This window comes from Oncorhynchus masou, unplaced genomic scaffold, assembly GCF_036934945.1.
Source record: "Oncorhynchus masou masou isolate Uvic2021 unplaced genomic scaffold, UVic_Omas_1.1 unplaced_scaffold_560, whole genome shotgun sequence".
Taxonomy (NCBI): domain Eukaryota; kingdom Metazoa; phylum Chordata; class Actinopteri; order Salmoniformes; family Salmonidae; genus Oncorhynchus; species Oncorhynchus masou.
The window spans coordinates 385,544-408,829 of NW_027012018.1; the positions used below are offsets into that span (position 1 = coordinate 385,544).

Sequence of the window (23,286 nt, forward strand, 5' to 3'; positions counted from 1 at the left end):
AGAAAGTGCCCTGAGACACCCAAACCATAGCAAAGTCCTGTCCTGAGACACCCAAACAGAAGTTGCCATAGCAAAGTCCTGTCCTGAGACACCCAAACAGAAGTTGCCATAGCAAAGTCCTGTCCTGAGACACCCAAACAGAAGTTGCCATAGCAAAGTCCTGTCCTAGTTGCCATAGCAAAGTCCTGTCCTGAGACACCCAAACAGAAGTTGCCATAGCAAAGTCCTGTCCAGTAGGTTATATGGAATTTCCTTTCATCAAAATCTAGAACATTGACATGAGGCATCTGTCAATAAAAAGTTACTTTAGATCTTTAGTGAAAGGATGGAATGACTTAGTGTTACTACCATTTAGTGAAAGGATGGAAAGTCTTAGTGTTACTACCATTTAGTGAAAGGATGGAATGACTTAGTGTTACTACCATTTAGTGAAAGGATGGAATGACTTCATGTTACTAACATCATAAACATAAAACATTTTAAACTGCTCATTTGTATTATACTGATCTAAAATCTAAACGCAACAGGCAAAACTTTGAAATATTTTACTGAGTTACATTCATTTGAAAATAAATTCATTAGGCCTTAATCTACGAATTTAACATGACTGGGAATACAGACATGCATCTATTGGTCACAGATACCTTAGTATAAAAGTAGGATTGTGGATCAGAAAACCAGTCAGTATCTGGTGTGATCATCATTTGCCTCATGCATTGTGACACATCTCCTTTACATTGAGTTGATCAGGCTGTAGATTGTGGCCTGTGGAATGCTGTCCCACTCCTCTTCAATGGCTGTGCAAAGTCGCTGGATATTGTCATGACCTGGAACACGCTGTCGTACACTTCTGTCCAGAGCATCCCAAACATGCTCAAACGGCTGACATATCTGGTGAGTTCTCAGGCCATGGAAAATATATAGATTTTTTTCAGCTTCCAGGAATTGTGTCTAGATCCTTGCATGAGGTGATGGAGGCAGAGGAATGATACGACAATGGGTTCTCATCATGGTATCTCTGTGCATATACATTGCTATTGATAAAATGCACTTGTGCTGATTGTCCGTAGTTTATGATTACCCACAACCTCACTGCCACCATGGGGCACTCTGTTCACAACGTTTACATCAGCAAACCGCTCGCCCACATGACACCAGCTTCTTGATATGCCACAGTGGTCAGGTGGATGGATTATCTTGGCGAATGAGAAATGCTCACTAACAGGGATGTAGAACATGTCAGCTTTTAGTGTGTATGGAACATTTCAGGGATCTTTTATTTCAGCAGAATGAAACATGGGACCAACACTTTACATGTTGCCTTTATATTTTTGTTCAGTGTATTTACAGGAATAGAATGGCCCAAACTGGTGTATGTGTGTATTCAGTGTATGTGTGTGTGCACAAGGTGTGTGTGTGTCATGTGTGGGTGTCCAGTGTCTGTTTGTGTGTGTCCAGTGTGTGTGTGTCCAGTGTGTGTCCGTCCAGTGTGTGTGTCGGGTGTGTGTCCAGTTTGTGTCCAGTGTGTGTGTGTCCAGTGTGTTTGCATGTGTGTGTGTCCAGTTTGTGTGTGTGTGTGTGTCCTGTGTGTGGGTGTCCTGTGTGTGTGTGTGTGCTTCCTGTGTGCGTGTGTGTGTCCTGTGTGTGTGTGTCCAATGTGCGTGTGTGTCCAGTGTGTTTGAGTGTGTGTTCAGTTTGTGTGTGTGTGTGTGTCCAGTGTGTCCAGGTGTATCCAGTGTGTGTCCAGTTTGTGTGTGTGTCCAGTATGTGTGTCTATGTGTGTGTGTGTGTGTGTGTTTCCAGTGTGTGTGAGGACAGAGTTATATATTAATACATTTATATTCTTATTTCATATTTTATTAAAATAGCGTGTTGTGTTTGATTAGGGACACTGAAGAGTCATCATAAACCCAAAACCCTGGATAGAGGGGCTCAGTGAATGTGGTGTAGAATGTGTTCAGGTGGGTCAGTGTGTCAGAGGAGACTTTGTAGAAGGACAGAGTGCCGGCTGACCAGTCCAGATACACTCCTACTCTGTGGGAGCTGGAGGAAGGGACGTCTATGAGAGTGGTATTATAATTGTGCCTGGCAGTGTAACTGTTGTCAGAGCAGAACAGACTCCAAGACTTGTCATTCCATCCGAGTCCACAGTCCTTACCCTCTCCTCTCCTGTTGATTCCTTTATATGTCACTCCTATAACAGGCCATCCCCCACTCCACTCTACCTCCCAGTAACAGCGCCCAGTCAGACCCTCTCTACACAGCACCTGTCTGCAGACCTCAAATCTCTCTGGGTGATCAGGATACGGCTGCTTCTTCTTCCCACATGTCACCTTTCTGTTCTCCTCAGACAGAGAGAGGAGTCTGTGTGCTGTGTTTGGGTCCAGTGTGAGATCACAGGCATCTGATGGATGAAACCAGACACAATATTAGAAATCATCATCATTCACATTAGAATGTTAACTCACCTTTCACTAATTAATTTAATGTAGATGTTTCTAGGTATCAAAAGGAGAAGTTAAGGTAACTTGAGACTTTTGATTGATCAACTGTTATACTGTATGGTAATATAAAACACACTTATTCCCATTAATTACACACACACACACACACCAGGATGCATGCATGAACACTCACACATCTCTAATGTAACACGAACACGCCACAGACACACACAGACACAGACACACATTGTCCAAGCAACTCTTTGTAAACGTTGGTGTCCCTGATTTCTGCTTCTGTAGAACTACAGCTGATATTTAATATGTCCAAGTAATTAATGATGGTGGTCTTTGACTTAACTTGAATTAAGACTTATTCTTAGTCATATTCTTCACAGAAGTCAACACTCACATTTTCTAAGCCCAGGTTTCATTGTGTACTCTCCACCATGTTCCACACTGTAGCGGTAAGCAGAAGAACAGACAGTCATTGAGGGATACATGTGAACTCCCTCTCTCTCGCTCTCACACACACACACACACACACACACACACACACACACACACACACACACACACACACACACACACACACACACACACACACACACACACACACTTTGTCCAAGGGTTGGTAAGAATGTTTGTCTTAACCTGATAACTCAAACATGTCTGATATGAACATTGACATAAACCCTCTACATACTTGAGTTTCTCCAGTCTGCAGTGTGGATCCTCCAGTCCAGCAGAGAGCAGTCTGACTCCTGAGTCTCCTGGGTGATTGTAGCTCAGATCCAGCTCTCTCAGGTGTGAGGGGTTTGACCTCAGAGCTGAGACCAGAGAACAACAGCCTTCCTCTGTGACTAGACAGCCTGACAGCCTGCAAAGATGAAAACCACACTGCTATTCTTTAGTGGTGAAAATAGTGGCAGTATATTTTTTTCAACATATTCAGATATATCAATGTCCAGCAACTGTTCATATCTATTCATAAATTAATGAGTGTATCATTATTAGAAATTACAAATTATCAAAGTATTGCTTGTAGAGAGAAAAATATAAAGTCCAAATATTTGACTAAACTGACCAGATCAGTTTAAAAAGCAGTATAAATCAAAAGACAGACAGTGAGGTGTCAGATTTAGATTGTACTGAGTATACAGTTCACACCATATCTAGTTTGCCAGTGAGGTGTCAGATTTAGATTGTACTGAGTATACCGTCCACACCATATCTAGTTTGACAGTGAGGTGTCAGATTTACATTTAAGTCATTTGTACTGAGTATACAGTCCACACCATATCTAGTTTAACAGTTTGAGGTGTCAGATTTAGATTGTACTGAGTATACAGTTCACACCATATCTAGTTTGACAGTGAGGTGTCATTTACATTTACATTTAAGTCATTTAGCAGACGCTCTGAGTATACAGTCCACATCATATCTAGTTTAACAGAGAGGTGTCAGATTTAGATGAGTATACAGTTCACACCATATCTAGTTTGACAGTGAAGCAAAAAAATATAATGTGGCTCTATACTCCAGCATTTTGGAATTGAGGTCAAATGTTTCATCTAAGGTGACAGTATATAATGTCACCTTTAATTTGAGTGTGTTTTCATACATATAAAATCACTTGATGTATGTAATTCCCCTATTTGAAGAAGTTGTGTTTTCTGACCAATTCACTTCATGTATTAATGTTGTAAAACGTTTAGTATTTAAACTCATTGGTTAATTTTGCATTTTGGTTGTGTTTGGGGTTGTGTTTTGGGGTTGTGTTTTGGGTTGTGTTTGGGGTTGTGCTTTGCCCAATAGTAACTAAATGGTGGATGGTGACTGGATTAATCTTCTGTCTAAGTGAGTAGATAACATGTTTCTAAACACTACTAAATGAATCATGATTATTAAGAAAAATCATGAATCAGTCATGAGAAATGATGAATAAGAAAGTTACAGAGGCTACAACAAAAAATGCTAACCTCTCACCATTACCATTTGGGGTGGCAGGCTAGCCAAGTGGTTAGAGCGTTGGACTACTAACCAAAAGGTTTTGAGTTCAAATCCCCGAGCTGACAAGGTACAAATCTGTCGTTCTGCCCCTGAACAGGCAGTTAACCCACTGTTCCTAGGCCATCATTAAGAATTTGTTCTTAACTGACTTGCCTAGTTAAAGAAATAAATTACCAATAACAGAGGGGGTATGATATTTGTGCCTCAGTAACTTTCTCATTCATAATCATGGTATCATCTACTCTTACTGACAATACAGGTGAAGTGACTCCAAAATGACAGGACATTATTCACCATTTAGTTTCTATTTGAAAAACAATCCATAACACAACCAAAGCAAACCGCAAATGCATTCAAAACGTGTGTAGATTCACAAAATTGATGTGATCACTGTGGGTCCAAATTATTACATTTTTCAAATGTGAAACTAGACACGAAGTGCTTTCATTTCTAAACAGTAACACAGATTGAATGTATGAAATATCCTAAAATAAAAGGTGACATTATAGTGTTGCCTAAAATGAACAATTTTATCTCAAATCCAAAATGCTGGGGCATTTTGCAAACATATATGATGTGGACTATGTGTGCCAGGTAAACACACGTGGATCAGTTCTCACTTTTATTTAACTCGGCAAATCAGTTAAGAACCAACTCTTATTTACAACGACGGCCTACCAAAAGGCAAAAGGCCTCCTGCGGGGACGAGGACTGGGATTAAATTATTATTTTTGAAATTAAAAACAATATATATATATATATATATATATGACAAACATACATCAGGAAAAGGGAGACACCACAACACTGGGGCTGAGAAATAGGCAGTTTCAAATGGGTATGTTTTTTAGCCAAAAACGAAAATACTGCCCCCTACACGCAAAAGGTTAACAAGACAAGTCAGTTATTAAGAACAAAATCTGATTTACAATGACGGCCTACTAAAAGGCAAAAGGCCTCCTGTGGGGACGGGGGCTGGGATTAAATATAGGACAAAACACACATCATGACAAGAGAGACACCGTAACACTACATAAAGAGAGACCTAAGACAACAACATAGCAAGGCAGCAACACATGACAACGCAGCATGGTAGCAACACAACATGACAACAACATAGTAGCAACACACCATGGCAGCAGCACAACATGGCAGCAGCACAACATGTAGCAGCAACACACCATGGCAGCAGCACAACATGGCAGCAGCACAACATGGCAGCAGCACAACATGGCAGCAGCACAACATGGGCAGCAGCACAACATGGTAGCAGCACAAAACATGGTAAAAACATTATTGGTCTAGATTTAACTTTAGCCTGCAGCTTTGATATGTGCTGAGAGGACAGTTTACTGTCTAGCCATACTCCCAAGTACTAGTATGATGTGACTACCTCCAGCTCTAAATCCTCAGAGGTAGTAATCACACCTGTGGGGGGAGGGGCATCTTCTTACCAAACCACATGAGGTGTTCAGGAGGTGTTCAGAACAACGTTATGGACAGAGAAAGCTTGTTAAACACTAAGAAAGCATTGTTGTAGAGCGTTCAACACACAATCTGGTGAGGGGCCAGCTGAGTATAAGACTGTATATAGAGCATATACATGGATGAGAGAGCCTCCTACTGCCTGAGTTATGTTGTTGATGTAAATTGAGAAGAGCGTGGGGTCTAGGATCAAGCCTCTTTCTGACTTTCTAGGATCAACTTTCTGACTTTATACACTGCACTCTGAGAGATGTAGTTAGCAAACCAGGCCAAAGACCCCTCAGAGATACTCCTTAGCCGGCCCTCAAGAATGGAATGGTCTACCTTATCAAAAGCTTTGGCCAAGACAATAAAAATAGCATCACAACATTGCTATTAATCAAGGGCAATGGTGACATCATTGAGGACCTTTAAGGAAGGTTGTAGTAACAAATCCATAACCTGAGTAGAAACTAGATTGCATTCCAGAGAGAATACTATAGACATCAAGAAAGCCAGTAAGTTGATTATTGACTAGTTTTTCCAACAATTTTGATTAACAGGGCAAAATAGAAATAGGCCTATAGCAGTTAGGATCAGCTTGATCTGCCCCTCTTGTTGACCAAATACAGTAACACTGACCTCAGAGTCTCCAGTTTACAGTGGGGATTCCCCAGTCCAGCAGAGAGCAGCTCCACTCCTGAATCCTTCAGGTCATTGTTACTCAGATCCAGCTCTCTCAGGTGTGAGGAGTTTGACTTCAGAGCTGAGACCAGAGAAGCACAGCCTTCCTCTGTGACTAGACAGCCTGACAGCCTGTAAAGAGTAAAATCATTATAAAAACACACTGCTATTCTTTGGTGGTGAAAATAGTGTCAGCATATTCTTTCAACACATTCAGATATCAGTGTCCTGAAACCTGCCATATCTATTCAGAAATGAATGTATCATTATTAGAAATGATCATAATATTGCTTGAAGAGAGAAAAATGTGTAGTTCACTGTCAAAGGAATTTAACAATTCCTTTATATATTCATTAACCAATTCAATTTAAATCACTCTAAGAATTTGTAAGATCGTCATTTGCATAAAATAGACAGAGACCAGTCTATCAAAATTAGCCAATAGTATTTATTCTCGAGAGCGCTGCTCATAGAACCATGTACAACAGCTTATCACATATGACGTCATAGGTTATAAAATGTCTCTCCTCCTCTCGACCAGGACAAAGCAGGTTCAAAAGTTAATTCCAACTTACTAGCGCAAATACCTGACACACTATATCTGGATTAACTCCTGAAGTCTCACCATAGTTTATTACCACTTAGCAGACAGTTCCAGATAAGGAAAACCTGGAGGGGCTCTCGCTGTCTTATTTGATCGCCACAGAGTTATAGCTGAGTTGGTTCAAACATAGGTTAATGACCCTCTTTGCTTACTTTAGACACACACACATACATTGCTTCTTCCACAATGGTTATCATTTCCAATTACCCCTTATCCATGCTACATAACCTATTTCTTAGGAACTAACATTATTAATCAGATATTGTAAAACAGGGTAGAGTTTAATTAGTTATAGTTCTATTTAAATGTAAATATTGTTTAGTCATTATTCATAAAATTCCTAACATTCACATATTTGAGTAGACTGACCAGACCAGTTTAAAAAGCAGTATCGGTTAAAAGACAGACAGTGAGGTATCAGATTTAGATTGGTGTGGACTGTATACTCAGTACATATCTATTTTGACAGTGAAGATAACATTTTAAATGTGGATCTGTACTCCAACATTTTGGATTTGAGGTCTAATGTTTAATCTAAGGTGACAGTATATAATGTCACCTTTCATTTGAGGGTATTTTCATACATATCTGTTTCACCATTTAGAAATGAAAGACCTTATGTATCTAGTCCCCCTATTTGAATAAGTCATAAGTATTCTGACCAATTCACTTATAGTGTATTCAAGTAGTCAAAATAATTGTAATTGGTCCCATATTCTTTGAACGCAATGACTACATCAAGCCTGTGACTTGAGAAAGATCATTAATTAATCATAAATAATAATGAGTGAGAGTTACAGAGGCTACAACAAAACATACTAACCTCTCACCATTAACCTCTAATTAAAGGTGACATTCTGTACTGTTGTCAAATAAGAAACATTTGATCTCAAATCCAAAATACTGGAGCATAGCACCAAATTTAAAACTGTTAACTACACTGTCCACACACATATGATGTGGACTATGTTTCTGGTAAACATATATGATGTGGACTATGTGTGTCTGTATGATGTGGACTATGTGTTCCTGGTAAACACGTGATGTGGACTATGTGATGTGGACTATGTGTCTGGTAAATGATGTGGACTATGTTTCTGGTAAACATATATGATGTGGACTATGTGTGTCTGTATGATGTGGACTATGTGTTCCTGGTAAACACGTGATGTGGACTATGTGTCTGGTAAACACATGTGATGTGGACTATGTGTGTCTGGTAAACACATGTGATGTGGACTATGTGTGATGTGGACTATGGTAAACACATGTGATGTGGTGAATGTGTGTTATCACTTGTGCCTGGTAAACACATGTGATGTGGACTATGTGTGTCATGATGTGGACTATGTGCCTGGTAAACACATGTGATGTGGACTATGTGTGTCTGTATGATGTGGACTATGTGTCTGGTAAACACATATGATGTGGACTATGTGTGTCTGGTAAACACATGTGGATCTGGTGAACAGTTATCACTTGTTGACCAACTACAGGAATACTGACCTCAGAGTCTCCAGTTTACAGTGGGGATTCCCCAGTCCAGCAGAGAGCAGCTTCACTCCTGAATCCTTCAGGTCATTGTTACTCAGATCCAGCTCTCTTGGGTGTGAGGGATTTGCCTTCAGAGCTGAGACCAGAGAAGCACAGCCTTCCTCTGTGACTAGACAGCCTGACAGCCTGCAAATAGTAAAATCATATTTAAACCACACTGATATTCTTTGGTAGTGAAAATAGTGGCAGTATATTTTTCAACATATTCAGGTACATCAGTGTCCTGAAACCTGCCATATCTATTCATAAATGAATGAATGTATCATTATTAGAAATTATCATAATATTGCTTGAAGAGAGAGAACTGTATTGTACAAATGTCTGAGTAGACTGACCAGACCTTCACCTCTGATGCTTTAAAAAATACAATGGTAGTACTTCTTCAAATGGGAGAACTAGGTCCATTAAGTGCTTTCATTTCTAAAAGCTAAAAAATATTTTTATGAGTACCTTAAAAACAAAGGTGACATTCTGTACTGCCGCCTAATATGAAACATAATATCTCAAATCCTAAATGCTGGAGCATTGAGACAAATTTAAATCTGTAAGCTTCACTGTCCAAACGCATATGGTGTGGACTATGTGTCTGTAAACACATGTGATGTGGACTATGTGTCTGGTAAACACATGTGATGTGGACTATGTGTCTGTGTGATGTGGACTATGTGTCTGGTAAACACATGTGATGTGGACTATGTGTGTCTGGTAAACACATGTGGAACTAGTGAACAGTTATCACTTGTTGACCAACTGCAGGAATACTGACCTCAGAGTCTCCAGTTTACAGTGGGGATTCCCCAGTCCAGCAGAGAGCAGCTTCACTCCTGAATCCTTCAGGTCATTGTTACTCAGATCCAGCTCTCTCAGGTTTGAGGGGTTTGACTTCAGAGCTGAGACCAGAGAAGCACAGCCTTCCTCTGTGACTCCACAGCCTGACAGCCTGACAAAGAGATCATCACGATTTCACAAACACACTGTTCATTTAAAACCAGCAGTGTGGAAGGACAATGACAGATGCATTTGGTTTATTCTCCCAAACAACATATAGATTTACCTTCCGTCTCCCTGAATTGTATTGTCGTATTGTTATACAATTTGAACACCAATGCATTGATTCAATATATTTTTCTGAATAAAGTGAATATTTCTTCCTGATGATTAGCACTTAAATGTATTTGTATTTACTCACAGAGCAGCTCTGGAGACTTTGACCACTGGCAGCAGCCTCAGAAGACCTTCCTCTGATCTGGAGTATTTCTTCAGGTCAAACACATCCAGCTCCTTTTCTGAAGTCAGCAACACAAAGACCAGCGCTGACCACTGTGCAGGTGAGAGTTCATCACTGGAGACACTTCCTGATCTCAGGTAGCTTTGGATCTCCTCCACTAGAGAATGGTCATTCAGTTCATTCAGACAGTGGAACAGATTGATGCACCTCTCTGGAGAGGGATTCTCACTGATCTTCTCCTTGATGTAAATGACTGTTTCTTCATGGCTCTGTGAGCTGCTTCCTTTCGTTGTCAGTAGACCTCGTAAGTGCTTTGATTGGACTCCATTGAGAGGCCCAGAAGGAAGCGGAGGAAAAGGTCCAGGTTTCCCGTCTCACTTTGTAAGGCTTTATTCACAGCGCTCTTGTAGACAGTAACTTCTGGATTCAGTAGACAATCGTTGCTGGATGTTTGAGGTTCGGCCATTAGATTCTCATTGTTGTTGCTGAATGAAAGGAACACATATACAGCAGCCAGAAACTCCTGAATACTCAGATGCACGAAGCAGTACACCTTGTCCTGGTACAGCACACATTCCTCTTTAAAGAGCTGTGTGCACAATCCTGAGTACACTGAGGCTTCATTGACATCAATTCCAGCCTCTTTCAGGTCTTCTTCATAGAAAATCAGATTGCCCTTCACAAGCTGTTGAAAAGCCAGTTTTCCCAGTGACAGAATGCTCTCTTTATTCCAGTCTGGACCTGTCTCTTCTTTCCCAAGATACTTTTCATTCTTCTGTTTGGTATGAAACACCACAAGGTGTGTGTACATCTCAGTCAGAGTCTTGGGCATCTCTTCTCTCTTATGTTTCAGCATTGGTTCAAGTACTATTGCAGAAATCCAACAAAAGACTGGAATGTGGCACATGATGTGGAGGCTCCTTGATGTGTTTATGTGTGAGATGATTCTGCTGGCCAGGTCCTCATCACTGAATCTCTTCCTGAAGTACTCCTCCTTCTGTGGGTCATTGAACCCTCGTACCTCTGTCACCTGGTCAACACATTCAGGGGGGATCTGATTGGCTGCTGCAGGTCGGGTAGTTATCCAGAGGAGAGCAGAGGGAAGCAGGTTTCCCTTGATGAGATTTGTCAGCAGAACATCCACTGAGGTTGACTTGTTGACATCACAACAGATCTTGTTCTTCTGGAAGTCTAGGGGCAGTCGGCACTCATCCAGACCATCAAAGATGAACAGAACTTTTTTCTTGTCGGAGTTGGAGATTCTTGATTCTTTGGTTTCCATTGAGAAGTGGTTGAGAAGTTCAATCAAAGTGTGTTTTTCCCCTTTCATCAAATTCAGCTCCCGAAAAGGGAATGAAAATACAAATTGGACATCCTGATTTGCTTTTCCTTCAGCCCAGTCCAGAATGAACTTCTGCACAGAGACTGTTTTTCCAATGCCAGCGACTCCCTTTGTCAGCACAGTTCTGATAGGTTTGTCTTGTCCAGTTAAGGGTTTGAAGATGTCGTTACATTTGATTGCAGTCTCTGGTCTTGCTTGTTTCCTGGTTGTTGTCTCAATCTGTCTCAGCTCATGTTCATTATTGACCTCTCCTGTTCCACCCTCTGTGATGTAGAGCTCTGTGTAGACCTTATTGAGAAGTGTTGGGTTTCCTTGTTTAGCGATCCCCTCAAATACACATTGAAACTTCTTCTTTAGATTAGATTTGAGTTCACGTTGGCAAATCATAGCAAGTTCATCTGAATGAAGAAATAACACAGAGGATATTAATGTTACGTCTGTTTTAATACTGTAGGACTGTGTTATAAGGTTTACATTATAATACATTATTCTCTTAACTGCCTGTATAAATGTGTAAATGATTTCATAATGCATTACACACGGGAGTGACTGATTATATTATTATTATTCATATTGCAGACAGTATCATTATTGTTGTCTATCTATCACTGTCTTTCTCTGTCTGTTCTCCTCTGTCTCTCTCTCTCTCTCTTTCTCCTCTGTCTCTCCTGTCTAAATTAATCAACACATCGCTGCTGCTGCTTGATGAGTTCACTGGGTGTTGTGTTAAGGCTTCTACAATGTCATTGTGTTACACGACTACTTTAGCTGTACTTTCCACTTTTAAATGTTTGTTATAAAACAGCATTCAACATGAGGCAGACAGCTCTTACTTTTCTCCAGTGTGTCAGCAAGCTCCTTCTGGTTCATTTTCCTCAGGACGTGCAGTGTGATCTTCAGAGCCCCCTCTCTGGCACTGCTCTCATGCTTCTCATCTTCAGCATCCACTTCCTTATCCTGCTTCTGACTCTCAAAGCCTTCTGGGAGTTCTGGACTAAGAATCCTCTTGAACATCTTCAGCTCGTTCTTCATAAATGTGATAATATTCTCTTCAAGCAACTGAAATAAATAAAGTAAATAAGTTAAGCAAAGGAAGAAATGCTTTATCATGAACACATTAATGAATGATTGACACATCAACTTTACTGGAGGTAAACAAAAACAAATGTACATAACAGGACCACATACACTGAATATAGGGGCCAGGTCTGTTTGATGACTGAGAATCTCTGACTCTGTTGTCTCCTGTTCGGTTCTGTGGACAAAACATGAGATTACATTTCCTCAACCAGGGAGGGCACACACACACACACACACACACACACACACATAAGCATTAGCCTATATATTTTGAAAACAACAAGAATAAATGGGAATATGGGAGAGGAGAAATGACTAGAGACAGTGTTGTTTAACTCACTGACCAGGACCCCTGAGTTCTTCTTACCTTTGTTCAGTAGAATAATCTCCCTCTCTGAAGTCTATCAATTTATACATTGACCGGTCACTCTTCATGGACACACAGCTGGGTACAGGGGAGGCTGGTCTCTCCTGCTTGATTGGACTTCAACACAACAGAGACAAATATTACATCTCTCATCTACTCTGAGCTCAGAGGGGGAAACATAATAATAGTTTCATTCCAAATCGCTCTATATCCATTTTCATAAAAGTTGGTAAATTAGATGTTATTGTTTAAAGAAATTATAAAAGTGATAGATGTTTTTTTACTAGCTAATCGATTGTTGGCATGCGATTGTTTATTGACAGCCATGTGTTTGTTTGAAATCTATCACTTGATGGTTTCATTTCAGAGAGACACATAATCATGTTTTATTGCAAAATGTTAATGCAAGAGAACTTCTGTGGGGGCTATGTTCTGTCCCTTTCCATACTGCTAATGCAAGAGAACTTCTGTGGGGGCTATGTTCTGTCCCTTTCCATACTGCTAATGCAAGAGAACTTCTGTGGGGGCTATGTTCTGTCCCTTTCCATACTGCTAATGCAAGAGAACTTCTGTGGGGGCTATGTTCTGTCCCTTTCCATACTGCTAATGCAAGAGAACTTCTGTGGGGGCTATGTTCTGGGCTATGTTCTGTCCCTTTCCATACTGCTAATGCAAGAGAACTTCTGTGGGGGCTATGTTCTGTCCCTTTCCATACTGCTAATGCAAGAGAACTTCTGTGGGGGCTATGTTCTGGGCTATGTTCTGTCCCTTTCCATACTGCTAATGCAAGAGAACTTCTGTGGGGGCTATGTTCTGTCCCTTTCCATACTGCTAATGCAAGAGAACTTCTGTGGGGGCTATGTTCTGGGCTATGTTCTGTCCCTTTCCATACTGCTAATGCAAGAGAACTTCTGTGGGGGCTATGTTCTGTCCCTTTCCATACTGCTAATGCAAGAGAACTTCTGTGGGGGCTATGTTCTGTCCCTTTCCATACTCTAATGCAAGAGAACTTCTGCTGGGGCAAAATGTTCTGTCCCTTTCCATACTGCTAATGCAAGAGAACTTCTGTGGGGGCTATGTTCTGTCCCTTTCCATACTGCTAATGCAAGAGAACTTCTGTGGGGGCTATGTTCTGGGCTATGTTCTGTCCCTTTCCATACTGCTAATGCAAGAGAACTTCTGTGGGGGCTATGTTCTGTCCCTTTCCATACTGCTAATGCAAGAGAACTTCTGTGGGGGCTATGTTCTGTCTCTTTCAATACTACTAATGCAAGAGAACTTCTGCGGGGGCTATGTTCTGGGCTATGTTCTGTCCCTTTCCATACTGCTAATGCAAGAGAACTTCTGTGGGGGCTATGTTCTGTCCCTTTCCATACTGCTAATGCAAGAGAACTTCTGTGGGGGCTATGTTCTGGGCTATGTTCTGTGATTCTTTCCATACTGCTAATGTCAAGAGAACTTCATAGAGTGGGGGCTATGTTCTGTCCCTTTCCATACTGCTAATGCAAGAGAACTTCTGTGGGGGCTAAATGTTCTGGGCTATGTTCTGTCCCTTTCCATACTGCTAATGCAAGAGAACTTCAGGCATGGGGGCTAAATGTTCTGTCCCTTTCCATACTGCTAATGCAAGAGAACTTCTGTGGGGGCTATGTTCTGTCCCATTTCCATACATGCTAATGCAAGAGAACTTCAGGCGGGGGCTATGTTCTGGGCTATGTTCTGTCCCTTTCCATACTGCTAATGCAAGAGAACTTCTGTGGGGGCTATGTTCTGGGCTATGTTCTGTCCCTTTCCATACTGCTAATGCAAGAGAACTTCTGTGGGGGCTATGTTCTGGGCTATGTTCTGTCCCTTTCCATACTGCTAATGTCAAGAGAACTTCAGGTGAGGGGCTATGTTCTGTCCCTTTCCATACTGCTAATGCAAGAGAACTTCTGTGGGGGCTATGTTCTGGGCTATGTTCTGTCCTTTTCCATACTGCTAATGCAAGAGGAAAGACTGAAAAAGCCTTTAACAGATAACTGTGAATGAATATAGTGATGATTCATGTTTTTATTATCTGTTTTAATGCTCATATTTTGAAATTATACTTCAGTACTATAACGATTATCAATAAGCCTGAACATTATAGTGTTATTTTTCTTGTGCATTCATTGTCAAATTCATCAACCAGCACAGAGGCAAAAATAGGTAATAAGAAGGGTTAGAGTTTCTGTATAGCAGGTTGTGACATCTGCTGATTTAAAAAGGGCAGTTTAAATAAATGTGATTGATTGTTAGGTTTAGGTTTTTTAAGTCAAAAAACAGTAGGATGGGTTTATAGCGTATCCCAGGCATAGAGTGACACGTCCTTGCTCCCTGTGGCCTTCTGCAGTGTACCCAGGCATAACTCATTCGCCATCACTTGCTAGGCTCACAAATCAGAGTGTACCAACTGCGTAGGACAGATCTACAAATCAATGAGCGAGACTTATCCATTTGGTTTGCAACTCAGTGAACCTGCGCAGGCATTTGCTCAATTCGATGCCTACGAACAAAGATTTCGATGCATATCAAATCACCCATCAGCCATTTAGAAACAGAAATAACCATCTTCTGGGCCTGTTTACCCAGGCATCTTGAAAAATCGAGGACAGGGACATGGGTTTTGCCCATTATAACACCTTTTTCTGAAAATAACCAAATATGGTTAACCATGACCAGAAAATGTTCAACGTTTGATGGCTACGTGGCAGCCATCGCTAGGACTGTGGGTCACCACAACGTGTACCCAGGCATAGAGTGTAGGTGCCCACTAAATAGCCATCACTAGGACTGTGGGTCACCACAACGTGTACCCAGGCATAGAGTGTAGGTGCCCACTAAATAACCATCGCTAGGACTGTGGGTCACCACAACGTGTACCCAGGCATAGAGTGTAGGTGCCCACTAAATAGCCATCGCTAGGACTGTGGGTCACCACAACGTGTACCCAGGCATAGAGTGTAGGTGCCCACTAAATAACCATCGCTAGGACTGTGGGTCACCACAACGTGTACCCAGGCATAGAGTGTAGCGACTAAATAGCCATCGCTAGGACTGTGGGTCACCACAACGTGTACCCAGGCATAGAGTGTAGGTGCCCACTAAATAGCCATCGCTAGGACTGTGGGTCACCACAACGTGTACCCAGGCATAGAATGTAGCGACTAAATAACCATCGCTAGGACTGTGGGTCACCACAACGTGTACCCAGGCATAGAGTGTAGCAACTAAATAGCCATCGCTAGGACTGTGGGTCATCACAACGTGTACCCAGGCATAGAGTGTAGCGACTAAATAGCCATTGCTAGGACTGTGGGTCACCACAATGTGTATCCAGGCATAGAGTGTAGGTGCCCACTAAATAGCCATCGCTAGGACTGTGGGTCACCACAACGTGTACCCAGGCATAGAGTGTAGGTGCCCACTAAATAGCCATCGCTAGGACTGTGGGTCACCACAACGTGTACCCAGGCATAGAGTGTAGCGACTAAATAACCATCGCTAGGACTGTGGGTCACCACAACGTGTACCCAGGCATAGAGTGTAGCAACTAAATAGCCATCGCTAGGACTGTGGGTCACCACAACGTGTACCCAGGCATAGAGTGTAGCGACTAAATAGCCATCGCTAGGACTGTGGGTCACCACAACGTGTACCCAGGCATAGAGTGTAGCGACTAAAAAGCCATCGCTAGGACTGTGGGTCACCACAACGTGTACCCAGGCATAGAGTGTAGCGACTAAATAACCATCGCTAGGACTGTGGGTCACCACAACGTGTACCCAGGCATAGAGTGTAGCGACTAAATAACCATCGCTAGGACTGTGGGTCACCACAACGTGTACCCAGGCATAGAGTGTAGCGACTAAATAACCATCACTAGGACTGTGGGTCACCACAACGTGTACCCAGGCATAGAGTGTAGCGACTAAATAACCATCGCTAGGACTGTGGGTCACCACAACGTGTACCCAGGCATAGAGTGTAGCGACTAAATAGCCATCGCTAGGACTGTGGGTCACCACAACGTGTACCCAGGCATAGAGTGTAGCGACTAAATAACCATCGCTAGGACTGTGGGTCACCACAACGTGTACCCAGGCATAGAGTGTAGCGACTAAATAGCCATCGCTAGGACTGTGGGTCACCACAACGTGTACCCAGGCATAGAGTGTAGGTGCCCACTAAATAGCCATCGCTAGGACTGTGGGTCACCACAACGTGTACCCAGGCATAGAGTGTAGCGACTAAATAGCCATCGCTAGGACTGTGGGTCACCACAACGTGTACCCAGGCATAGAGTGTAGGTGCCCACTAAATAGCCATCGCTAGGACTGTGGGTCACCACAACGTGTACCCAGGCATAGAGTGTAGGTGCCCACTAAATAGCCATCGCTAGGACTGTGGGTCACCACAACGTGTACCCAGGCATAGAGTGTAGCGACTAAATAGCCATCGCTAGGACTGTGGGTCACCACAACGTGTACCCAGGCATAGAGTGTAGGTGCCCACTAAATAGCCATAGGACTTGGGTCACCACAACGTGGTGTATAACCCTTGTTATAGTATGTTAACCAAGGTTACAAGGTTCACACATGCAGATGTCATTGATAACAATAGCAAAGCTGGCGTTGTAACGCAGAACAGTGGGATGGGAATAGCACATTCAGAAGGCGTGTTGGTGCCACGGTGCTCAATAGAATCAATGAAAAATGCCCTGAAATAAGGACAGCTTTTTCAGGTGATTACTTCATAACTAAGGACATAAGGTAATATTATGAAAACCCGGGCTGTGGGTCCATACCCAGGCGGATGCAACAAACTAGTTTGTATCAGAAAAAAGGTGTTGTTAAAAATGTCATGTGTCCAGACTACTTGAGGCGTCCCCAAAAATAACTGTTGACTAACCCCATTCCGTTCAAATTTGCGCAACCACAGCATTCAAACGAGGCCACAATGAAAACTAATAGGACTGTGGGGACTGTGTTGGCATCAACATTTGTGGTGTGAATTACGTTTCTACGCCCATGGTAATGGCCCGATAGTATTGGAGAAAAGTAGAAAAAACTGTCCCCTCTGATGCTGTACGTTAAATATCGAAGTGTCTTGACGTAACGTACAGCATGCATAATCAAATCCAACTGTATTTGTCACATGCGCCAAATACAACAAGTGTAGACCTTACTGTGAAATGCTTATTTATAAACCCTTAACCAACAGTGCAGTTCAAGAAGTGTTAAGAAAGTATTAACCGAATAAACTGAAGTAAAACATTTAAAAGAAGAGCAGCAACAAATGTTTTGTACCCAAATGTCCCTATAGGCTGTCTCAATGTTGTCGGTGATCAGGCCTACCACTGTTGTGTCTTCATCAAACTTGATGATGTTGGAGTCGTGTTTGGCCACGCAGTTGTGGGTGAACAGGGAGTACCGGAGGGGACTAAGTACACACCCCCGAGGGGCCCCAGTGTTGAGGATCAGCGTGGCAGACGTGTTGTTGCCTAACCTTACCATCTGGGGGCGGCCCATCAGGAAGTCCAGGATCCGGTTGCAGAAGGAGGTGTTTAGTCCCAGGGTCCACACCTTAGTGATGAGCTTCGAGGGTACTATAGTGTTGAACGCTGAGCTGTAGTCCATGAATAGCATTCTCACATAGGTGTTCCTTTTGTCCAGGTGGGAAAGGGCAGTGTGGAGTGTGATTGAGACTGCGTAATCTTTGGATCTGTTAGGGGCGGTATGCGAGCAGTGGAGTGGTTCTAGCGTATCCAGGAAGATGCTGTTGATGTGAGCGATGACCAGCCTTTCAAAGAACTTCATGGCTACCGACGTAGCCATTCAGGCAGGTTACCTTCGCTTCCTTGGACACAGGGATTATGGTGGTCTGCTTGAAACATGTAGGTATTACAGACTGAGTCAGGGAGAGGTTGAAAATGTCAGTGAAGACACTTGCCAGCTGGAGTACACGTCAAATGTTTTGGTAATCAATCTAGTCCGCAGCTTTGTGAATTTTTGACTTGTTTCAAGGTCTTGCTCACATGGTCTTTTCACACAGTCATCCAGAACAGCTGGTGCTCTCGTGCATCCGTCTGTGTTGCTTGCCTCGAACAGGGAGTACCGAGGATAAAAGGCATTTGGTAGGCTTGTGTAACCGGGCAGCTCAGGAAGTCCAGGATCCAGTTGCCGGATTTCCCTGTAGTCCGTATTAGTTTTCAAGCCTTGCCACATCCGATTGGTGTTCCGTCCAGAGCAGGTGTAGCAGGATTCAATCTTAATCCTGTATTGACACCTTGTTTGTTTGATGATTAATCTGAGGACATTGCAGGTTACCTTCGCTTCCTTGGAGATTTCTTATAGAGACGTCCGGATTATTGTCCCGGTCCTTGAAAGCGGCAGCTCTAGCCTTTAGTTCGATGCGGATGTTGCCTGTAATCTTTTGCTTCTGGTTGGGATGTGTATGTATGGTCACTGTGGGGACGACGTTGTCAATGCTCTTATTGATGAAGCCAATGACTGATGTAGTATACTCCTCAATGCCATTGGACGAATCCCGTAACATATTCCCAAAAAACCCCCAGAAAAACAGTCCTGTAGTGTAGCTTCCCGTCATCTCACCACTTCCGTATTGAGCGAGTCACTGGTACTTCCTCCTTTAGTTTTTGCTTGTAAGCCGGAATCAGGAGGACATAATTATAGTCAAATTGGCCAAATGGAGGGCAGGGGAGAGCTTTGTATGCATCTCTGTGTGTGGAGTAAAGGTGGTCTAGAGTTTATTTTCCTCTAGTTGCACATGTGACAAGCTGGTAAAAATTTGGTAAAACTAATTTAAGTTTGCCTGCATTAACGTTCGCGGCCACTAGGAGCGCCGCTTCTAGCATTTTCTTGATTGCTTATGGCCTTGTAGAGTTGGTTTTGTGCGGTCTTAGTGCCAGCATCGGTCTGTGTTGGTAAGTAGACGGCTACATATAATATAGATGAGAACTCTCTTGGTAGATAGTGTGGTCTACAGCTTATCTTAAGGTACTCTACCAAAGGCGAGCAATACCTTGAGACTTCTTTAATATTAGACATCACACACCAGCTGTTATTTAAAAAAAAGACACACACCCCCACCCCTCGTCTTACCAGACATTGCTTCTCTGTTCTGCCGGTGCATTGAAAATCCCGCTAGCTCTATATTATCCCTGTCGTCATTCAGCCACGACTCGGTGAAACATAAGATACTACAGTTCTTTATGTCCCGTTTGTCGGATAATCGTAATAGGTCATCCATTTTCTTTTCCAATGATTGCATGTTAGCAAGTAAAATGGATGGCAGTGGGAGTTTACTCGCTTGCCTACGGATTCTCAAAAGGCAGCCCGATCTGGGTCCTCTTTTCCTCCGTCTTTTCTTCACGCAAATGATGGAGATCTGGGCCTGTTCCCGGGAAAGCAGTATATCCTTCTCATCGGATTCATTAAAGGAAAAAGCTTCTTGCAGTTCGTGGTGAGTAATGCACTTTGTACATCGTGCTGTTCCGTACAATTGACCTTTTTTTAGCCTCCAAAAAAACCTAATACTTCCAGGTCAACTGTAATATGGATACCCTTGTAAAGCACAATTTCTCCTCTTTCCAGCAAAATCAATGCTATCAAACCATTACCATGACAATCAATGCTTGAATAGAAACGTAGTTCACATCCCAGATTTTGATGCCAACACAGTCGCTACAGTGACACCAGTTTCCATTGCAGCCTCGTTTGAATTTGCGGTTACACAAATTTGTACAGAATAGGGTTAGTCAACAGTAGCTTACCTAGCTGTACTGACTAACTCCACTAGCTGGCAGGTTGTTCGTCTGTCACTCGACTCGAGGATTATGATATATCCGGTGAACCACTAAATGAAACGAGGATAGCGAGTGAAAAGAATCTGGCTACACACATACTGTCCCTGACCGTAAAGAAAAAAGCAAATTGAACAATAAACTTTGGTGTCTCAACACAGTAACGAACTCCGTTATTCCCCTATTGCCTAATAATTATATAGGTGTGTGTGTGTGTGTGTGTGTGTGTGTGTGTGTGTGTGTGTGTGTGTGTGTGTGTGTGTGTGTGTGTGTGTGTGTGTGTGTGCTGGTGAGACATCCACATATAACAGTCAAATATACTGGATACAAACATTTCATTCCAGCAATATAGTGTTTTGCAAATCAAAATTTCATACACAAATCAATGAATTAAAATCTTAGAACAACAATATTTTACAGATACATGAATGTTCCCCATAAGCAATCGTTTCTGATGAAAAATAACGTGATTTTTTGTTGTTGATATAAGGTTTTAGAAATAAACTCTATATAGGTTCTTAAGTAATATTGTCATCTCACCTCTTAGCTTTGGTGTCATGTTCTCCAGAGAGACTCATTTTCGCGGCAGGGCCCCCCTCCTCTTTCTCCCCAGAGAGACTCATTTTAGCGGCAGGGCCCCCCTCCTCTTTCTCCCCAGAGAGACTCATTTTAGAGGCAGGTACCCCCTCCTCTTTCTCCCCAGAGAGATTCATTTTAGAGACAGGGCCCCCCTCCTCTTTCTCCCCAGAGAGACTCATTTCAGAGCACTGACCCCTAAACAGAGATCCAACATGTTGGTTGTGGTTAACACAGTGACAAATAATTATTGAAGTTAAATTATTCTCTTTTATTCATTATCTCTTAGAAATAAAACATTTACTGACAGACACATCCAAACAGTCAGGTGATTTAATGCATCACATGAACATGTAGTGGTGACTGAAATGTTTCACCTCTTCTCCATGTAGAGAAACTATTGATAATAATATCTCACTTTCTCCGTTAATCATTTCACTCATTCTAGTGTGTTGCTTTGTTCAACAGGTATGCTATTATTATGCTATTAATACATTTAATTCATAATAACAATGTTAAGAGAAGTATGTTCAGTGCTTTCATACCAAATTACACAAAGAGCAGGAAATCATGCTCATTTTGAAAACAACACGTTCCGATATTCTGAAAGATGATTTAGAACTATGATAATTAACATTTTTACAAATGGTAAAATAACCAGATATACGAATCCTATAATACGATATATGAACAATATGTTTTTCAATTTTATCGTCAACACCCAGTTAGCGCCATTTTGTATGATTGAACTGTCACGTAGCTGTCGCAGGTGAAATTGACTGTTAGATCTGATTGTTTTAATTTCATTCACTAGTAAAATAACAACATACACTTAATGTCACTTTATAATAATCCCTGGGAAGATTCTTACCTTGTAGGCTGAATTCACAACCAGAACATGTCAAGTTATTGAGATATTTTCCGTTGTGCTGAGAGAGCACCTTCCTGATGTCAAGTGTCTCTGTATCTATGTTCTATGTACAGTTGATCTTTGGTTGCAATAATATCTGGTCAAAGTCTAGTGACACGACACCATAGTATATCATAACCATAACAGTAGTTTAACCTTTGGCCTGGAAAGGCTATGGCATATTATAACATGTAGAATCATTATGATGATCCAGGTTCATACTATAACATGTAGAATCATTATGATGATCCAGGTTCATACAATAACATGTAGAATCATTATGATGGATCCAGGTTCAACATATCTCTAATTTTGAAGTATACAGTTGGGTCCCAAATTATTGACACCCTTGATAAAGAGTAGCAAAAATGACTGTATAAAATACATGATTCAAAGACTGAAATATATTGCATGCTCAAACAAAATGGGAAAATTAAATGATTTTAAGCTAATACAATTGCTCAGAGAAATAGATTTTGTTTAAGAAATGAATAATTATTTTCTCAAAAGGGTAGGGGTCAAAAATTACTCCCCTTCAACACCTCACCCCCCCATTTATTTAACTCGTCAAGTCAGTTAAGAACAAATTCATATTTTTAATGACGGCCTAGGAACAGTGGGTTAACTGTCAGGACCCGGTTACGAACCCGGGTCTCCAGAGTGAGAAACAGTCACTTAACCAACTGAGCCACGAATAGTCAGCAGAACCCAGAAGATGAGGCAGACACAGCAGTACTTGAGACGGTGTATTTAATAAAGTAAAAAGTGAAGTCCTTCAGGAAAACATGTAACTCCACAAGCTCAAAAGGAATTCCACAAGAACAAGGCAATCCACAAGGTAATCCTCCAAGACAAAAAGGCAAATCCACAAGGTGGTAGGTATAGCACAAAAAGCCTCAAAAGATACTCAAAAATAAATAAACAAGAACAAAAAACAGAATTCCACAAGAGCGTCCACCGGGATCAACAAGAGCACACAGAACACTAGGGATGGGTGCTAACATACAAACACAGAGCAAAGAACTGAGGGAAACCAAGGGTTTAAATACAATTAGGGGAAACGAGGCACAGGTGCAAATAATAATGGGGATCAAGGGAAAACAAAAGGTCAAAAAGCACAATGGGGGCATCTAGTGACCAAAAATCGGAACAACCCTGGCCAAATCCTGACATTAAC

The 23,286-nt window shown here is 41.9% G+C and overlaps 1 protein-coding gene and 1 pseudogene across 2 annotated transcripts in view; both read right to left on the reverse strand.

Moving 5' to 3' along the window:
• LOC135536124 (NACHT, LRR and PYD domains-containing protein 3-like) overlaps positions 1-23,286 on the reverse strand; it is a 144,744-nt gene that overhangs the window by 73,652 nt on the left and 47,806 nt on the right. The gene's annotated exons all lie outside the window — the stretch shown is intronic.
• LOC135536123 (NACHT, LRR and PYD domains-containing protein 3-like) lies at positions 1,623-22,180 on the reverse strand (annotated as a pseudogene).